Raw genomic sequence first — 8,009 nt, forward strand, 5'->3', positions numbered from 1 at the left:
TTCCACCTTACCACACACTGTTACACCATGCCATACACCGTTCCACACACTGTACCACCATGCCATACACCGTTCCACCATGCCACACACTGTTCCACACACTGTACCACCATGCCACACACTGTTCCACCTTACCACACACTGTTCCACCATACCACACACTGTTCCACCTTACCACACACTGTTCCACACACTGTTCCGCCATGCCACACACTGCTCCACCATGCCACACACTGTTCCACCTTACCACACACTGTTCCATCATACCACACACTGTTCCACCTTACCACACACTGTTCCACACACTGCTCCACCATGCCACACACTGTTCCACCATGCCACACACTGTTCCATCATACCACACACTGTTCCACCTTACCACACACTGTTCCACACACTGTTCCACCATGCCACACACTGTTCCATCATACCACACACTGTTCCATCATACCACACACTGTTCCACCTTACCACACACTGTTCCACACACTGTTCCACCATGCCACACACTGTTCCATCATACCACACACTGTTCCATCATACCACACACTGTTCCATCATACCACACACTGTTCCATCATACCACACACTGTTCCATCATACCACACACTGTTCCACCTTACCACACACTGTTCCACACATTGTTCCACCATGCCACACACTGTTCCATCATACCACACACTGTTCCACCATGCCACTTTCCACACATTAATGATAACCTCCATGCTTTGTGGCATTTTTTCAGACTTCATCATGTCAATAAAATACATACACAATTAACTATTTTTCTGGTTCTAGAACACTAGAGTATGGACACACACACACACACACACACACACACACACACACGTTTCTTATATTTTTCCTCTGCACTGAGGAAACACCCAAGAAAGCATTGAAAGAGTGCTGGTGTCTCAGGTCTAGAACACACTGTTTAATTATTTATATTATAGGGCTAGTATACAATATCAAAAGGAGGTACTGTATCAGTTATTGCATTTGATTTTTTTTCTTATACAGGAACATTTTAGTAGATAAAGGCACCAGACAATAAAACGCTAATGCTGAAGACACGCAAAATTAATATTTCTATTTTAGTGAGCTGTGGGATGGGTGCTTTAATTGTAATATATAGATAAATCTAAAGTTTAAATTAAATGCAATGTTACTAAAGTAAAATGTATAGTTGTCGTATTTAAAAATGTGAAATAAAAATAATAACCTACTAATTTTGTAGATTCATTTCTTTTTCCACCCTGAACTTTTCCAAAAAATTATTTATAGGTTTACCAATAATGTGGTAAATTTTATCAAATTAAATTGTACGTCCCGTGACCCAGTAAGGATAAGCGGTACAGAAAATGGAGGGATGGATGGATGGATGGTTAAATTGTACGTATAAATATAACAAGCTTTCTTTCTCTCCTTGAGAAAGAAAGCAGAATCATCAGCAAACTCACCAAATAACTACCTCTTGTCCTTGATAAAAAAGGATGTGCACACAACGCTGTTACGTTTAATTTCACTAGGGGTTGCAAACAGTGATGTAATTGAACATAGGGCGCCGTTTTTATAGGTACAGGATTTATACGGCACAGTTTTTTAGAAAACAAAATAGAAATAGTCTCAGAGCTATCAAATGACATCATCAACGACATGTGCGTATCACATTTATAAGAATTCCTGATCTAGTAAAAGTGCATCTTTATTTTGCTGCACCGAGTCCTCTTCACCAGCAGATGTCACCCACTTGTGCCGAATGAAGCTTCAGGTTTGGAACCATATTTCATTTTCAGTGATCGTGTTGTCCTGGTCAGGGTCGTGGAGGATCTGGAGACTATTCTGGGAACACTAAACACTGGGCATGAGGTGGGGACACATCCTGAATGGGACACCGGTCTGCCACAGGGCACTACAAACACACTCATTCACACCTAGGGGAAATTTAGAGTAGCTAATACCAGCATGTTTTGTTTTGTTTAGCTTTGTTTGGTTTTGTTAGGTTTTATGTGGGAGAACACAGTATATGCATTGCTGGCCTCTAACACATATTTGGAATCCTTGCATGCACTAATTTGTTTTGGGTAATTTGATGGAAAGCTTGATTGGGTTGTCTTTTTCCTTTCTTTATTTCGGCTTTTGTATGTCCCAAGGGAATGAATGTAAATTTCATGTAAATATAAAGGTTGTTCTTGACATACCTGCACAAAGTTTTGAAACATAGCGCTCAGAAACCTCACAGCAGAGAAGATGTGGTCTTTGTTTGTCTCTGTTTTGGTGCTCCTTTTTGGGGTGGCTGCAGGTCTGACAAAAGAATATATTTCTGTTAACAAGAAAATGAACTGGACTGATGCTCAGAACTGCTGCAAACAAAACTACAGGGATCTGGCTACAGTCACTACTGCTGAGGAAAACCAGAGGCTCTATGCCCTTATGGGGGACTTCGTTAGTGCTTGGATTGGGATGTACAGAGTCAAATTAAATGAAAACATCTGGCAGTGGTCTGATGGAACATCAAGTTCTTTTTTGCAGTGGGCCAATAACCAGCCAAATAATGGAGAAGGAAATCAGAACTGTGTTCAGATGGAGCCAGGTGGCTGGAATGATAAGTTCTGTTATGAAAACCAGATTTTTGTTTGTTACCAGTTCTTAGTCTTGGTAAAGGAGAAAAAAACATGGGAAGAAGCTCTTGATTATTGCAGAATGAGCTACACTGGCCTGGCCTCCCTGGCTTCACGGACACAACTACAGTTGGCTGAAATGGAGAGCATTCAAACCCAAACAGACAGTGTGTGGACTGGCCTGCGCTTCCTGGATGGAAACTGGCTCTGGGTGAACAAGGATCCATTGGGCAAGCTGGTCTCACTGCCCTCATGCCCGGCTCCACCTTACCGCTGTGGAGCTCGCAACACCAAAACGCATGTTTGGGAAAACAGAGACTGCAACGAGAAGCTCAATTTCCTCTGCTACTACTAAGGTGAGTAATTAAATAATGAATAACTACATATTAATTCCATCACTGTGTTGTTTCCAAAAATCTCCTTTAAGATGAATAGGTAAAAAAAAACCAAAAAAAAAAAAAAACACATACTTTGCTGAATGGCTTAATTTTTCTCCCTCTCTGAACAGATGGCTTTCCATTCTTCTAGAAGAATATATGCATCACATGATACAACGATTGAGCTAGATTTGGAGTAAGTTTAGGTCTAGTTTAGTCATACAGATAAAATATCACTTTATGTAGCACTTTCTTATACATAGACAACTGGGAAAGGTGTTGGTTAAATATATGTTCTTTGAAAAACCATATGTAAAACGGATACATGCAAACACTACCGGTCAAAAGACACACTCATTCTTTATTTAAAATTTTTACCCACATTTTAGAATAATAATAAAGTCATCAAAACTCTGGAGTAACACAAATGGAACTATGGGAATTATGCTGTGATAAAAAATCGAAAATAAATCAAAATAATTTTAATATATAATAATATATAATAGTATTTTAGCATCTTCAAAGTAGACAGGCTTTTCACCTAGAATTTCCAGAAATGTGTTCTTGGCATTTTCTCACCTGATTTATTTTTAAACAGTATTAAAGTTCCCAACTACGCTGGACACTTATCGGCTGCTTTTCAGAATATTTCGCTTGAGTCGTGCGTTTAAAAAATATTTATTCGTAAATCAAATTAGTTTTCCAATGAAAGAAATTAATACGTCGGCACAGTTATATTTTTGTCTACAACACTGATTTCAAACATTTAATCATACACCTTCAGATCAAAAGCTTTTTAAGATCATGAGAAACATTTCAGTCGAGTGTCCCAAAACTTTTGACTGGTAGTGTAGACATCTTAAATATTTATATTTTGTCTTTGCTTGTTGGTACTTTATTTTCCTCTAGATCAACTTCAATAAAAGTGTAGGTTTTATCCTTTCATAAGGTGAAAGTGGCCAGCAATGGTCTGGTGTGATTACTGCTACCATTTGTCATATCATTGGTCATACCAGTTATAATTCTCCTATTAAGCAAACTTGAACATTTATAGTGGGAATGTGATGGGATCTTAAATCTGACTCTTGGATTAAAATGTAATAATTGTGATTCAACCTAAATGTCCTGATTATTTCTTACAATTGTTGATTATTTATTGCTATTTCTATTGGTACTGATGATTCTTTTCAAATATAATAAAATCTGCCTAATAACAGATGGCTGGTGTGTTACTTGCAACTTGGGTCGCTTGGATTAGCTTCGTAGATCTACAGTGGTCATTGCTGATATCTATATTTCTGGTTACAGTCCTTATAATTAAGCTAACATGTAAAACTGAATATTTATGGTCAGATGTGAAGTGGCATGTTAAAATCCGACTCATAGGTTAAAATGCAGTAATTGTGATGTCAAAATGTCTTCATAGGGATTATTACAAACTGTAATTTATTACAAACTATTAATTTATTTTGCAAAGATTTCAAACAAACATCTTTCATGTTGTCATTATGGGGTATTGCTTGTAGAATTTTGAAGAAAATAATGAATTTAATCCATTTTGGGAAAAAGGCTGTAACATAACAAAATGTGGAAAAAGCGAAGCTATGTGAATACTTTCCGGATGCACTCTCTCTCTCTCTCTCTCTCTCTCTCTCTCTCTCTCTCTCTCTCTCTCTCTATATATATATATATATATATATATATATATATATATAGGTATATATGTATATATGTATGTATGTATGTATGTATATATATATATATATATATATATATATATATATATATATATATATATATATATATATATATATATATATATATATATTCATACATACATATATTCATACATACATATATATATATATGACCTTGGAGGCATGAGGCGAACATGCTAGCCACCGGTGGTTAGCTTGTTCGCCTCACGCCTCCAGGGTCGGGGGTTCGATTCCCGTGGCTCTGTGTGTGCGGAGTTTGCATGTTCTCCCCGTGCTGCGGGGGTTTTCTCCGGGTACTCCGGTTTCTCCCCCCAGTCCAAAAACATGCATGGTAGGGTGATTGGCGTGTCTAAAGTGTCCGTAGTGTATGAATGGGTGTGTGATTGTGTGCCCTGCGATGGACTGGCACCCTGTCCAGGGTGTACCCCGCCTTGTGCCCAATGCTCCCTGGGATAGGCTCCAGGTGTCCCCGCGACCCTGAAAAGGAGTAAGCGGTTGAAGATGGATGGATATATATATATATATATATATATATATATATATATATATATATATATATATATATATATGTGTGTGTGTGTATGTATAAATATATGTATGCGCACACTCAGTTCACAAGGAATTGTTAGTGCTAACAGATGCTTAGCTGTACTGTAGGCTAGCTATTTAGGAATGGCAACTCGGGCATACTTACAATAGCCACATATATAGGAATATTCTGATTATTCCTGTACACATATAAACATCGTATAGCCCTTAAACGGAATTTGAAATGCTTGTAACCATAGCCATGCATTTCATGTAAGGTTAAAGGTGTGTGCGATATGCATGATTGTAAATGTTATGACAGCGTGAATGATGTAGTGTGAGTTGGTGATCAATAGACACCTACAAATAACTTGTACTTTCTTTAGATAGTTGATAAACAATAGCAATTATTATAGTAGCAATAATACAAAACACAAGTATGCCTAAATGGAGCCACCTGGTTGTAATTTGTCCCTTTTTATAACTAGAAAAAATACAATGAACTTAAAACTGGATGGTAAATCACAGTCACATCATTCTAGAGTTTGCTGACACAATGCATTTGACAAATTTTGTATGAAAGCTAGGGTGCAAAGTTTCATTGCCTAATATGCATTGAAGGGCATTTGAGTTAGAACACTTTTTATTGCCTTGCATGTTGCTCGTGTCATTATTAATCATAGTGGTGTGTTTGGCCGGCTAGAAACTTCTTAAGCCAGTAACAGTTCTCAGTTCGCGAGCTATCACTGAGGCGCTGATATTTTCAAGGATATTTGATTTTCTCTGCGATTATTCATACAGTGATGAGAAACAGCCTGAGAGGAAATCAATTCATCTGCTCTCATGCACCAGAGATCCCTGAATCCAGTTTATCATCCATCTCTTTGTGTGGGAGAGCCAGGACAAAATGTAAGCACAGGAACATTACTTCTATAAGAACTCATTCGGTATGTCATACTCGAATCGTTAAGAATGGCGAAAATAAACACAAATATGACATGGTTCCTGCCGGGGCACAGTATAAAAATAGCTATGCTTTTCACTATATGGTGCCCATGTCTCCCCAAACCAATAATTCTTCCACATTTTCGAGATTCCACTGGGTACAGAGCTAGAGCTAGTAGAAATCTTGGAGAAAGACTACTTTATTCATACATTTTAGAGATATAGACAGATGTACAGTAATATAAGCATAATAAATAATAAAAATGAACATTATTTTACAGCAGTTATGTTTATGATTGACGTATAATAACTTATGCTTGTCAATGAGGTCTAAAAGGTTACTACATTTGATATTGGCAAGAGTCAAGCATGATCTGTCTATATAGATTTGAAGGGTTCTTCAAATTTAAAGAGTTTCGCTCAAACCTCCAAACTTACCTGCCTTTAATTTTCTATTAATCTTGACGACCTTGATTAGCTTCTTCAGGTGTGTTTGATTAGGGTTGGAGCTAAACTCTGCTGGACAGTGAACCTCGAGGGCCAGATTTTAAGAACCCTCTATCGATCTATCATGTTAGTACAGGTGAACAGTTGGTATGTTGTTTCCCCTGTGATAAAAGCTGTAAGTGACTGCAGCTCAGACGTCACTTACTGTCACAGTACAGTATGTACTTCATCACTGTTAATGCCGCAGTGTAATGGAAACCCACACAAGGAACTCTGTAGTTCTCATTCAGTAGAGTTTCTGAATTCTTTTCTCACTTAACAAGGAAATATGCCTATTGATACCTCTTTATAAATACCACACTGACAGTAATGGAAACATTACTAGTGGAAAATAACTTCACATAACCAGTTAAGGGTTAAGGTCTTTAAACATCTGGGTAAAGATTTTAGCCGAATAAGCTTATGTAAATGACATGTAAAAGTAATAGGTGTAAACTGAGAGATTGAAGACAAAGATTAAATTGTTCTTCTTTATTTTTCTTTTAGCTGTCATTTTTCATACACACACACACACACATACTCACACACATACATATATATAGTGAGAAATTCCTCGCACAAAACTACAGGGATCTGATTACAATCAATAGTGATGAAGAAAACCAAAGGCTCAAAGCAGCTGCAGGAAACTTATTAAGAGGTTGGGCTGGGATGTACTTGAGGAAACATCTGGTTTTGGGAAGATGGAAGACCAAGTTCCTTATTCTGGTGGAACTATAGCCAACCTAATATTTATTTCTGGCTGGAATGATAATTACTGTTAGTAAGCCAATCCTTTCTATGTTAATAAACTTTGGTTTATGAAACAGCATGATTTTTTTTTTAACATTCTTCTACTTATTGCTATAGCTCCAAATAACTTGTTTGTTTGCATTTCATTTTATTTCTTTTTTTTTAGTGCTAGATAGTGAAACTTTACATTTAAGGAGGCCTACCCAATACAATCATTTTATATATGCACATTTAAGGGGAAAATTACAAATACACAACACCTCCACTGATTTTTGTATAAGCAGATAGGAAATGATGTTTAAAAGCTTGTGTTAATGCCTAAAAGTGATTATTCATGGGTCATGGATATTTTCTTCTTGAAGGAGATTGTTTTACTCGTGGAAAGCCATCTGTTTAGAAAGGGAGAAAATGGACTGTCTGTCATTCAAGTCATTTTTTCAAGATGTATTCAAGTGAAAGTGAAAAGGAAGATATTGTTCTATGGTAAATCATTTGTCAGTTCTGAGAACTATGTAAACTATCAATCATTCAGTCCTGATGTATTGTTCTGGATGCTAGTTACTCACCTTAATAGTAGCAGA

Source organism: Ictalurus punctatus, chromosome 14, assembly GCF_001660625.3.
Source record: "Ictalurus punctatus breed USDA103 chromosome 14, Coco_2.0, whole genome shotgun sequence".
Taxonomy (NCBI): domain Eukaryota; kingdom Metazoa; phylum Chordata; class Actinopteri; order Siluriformes; family Ictaluridae; genus Ictalurus; species Ictalurus punctatus.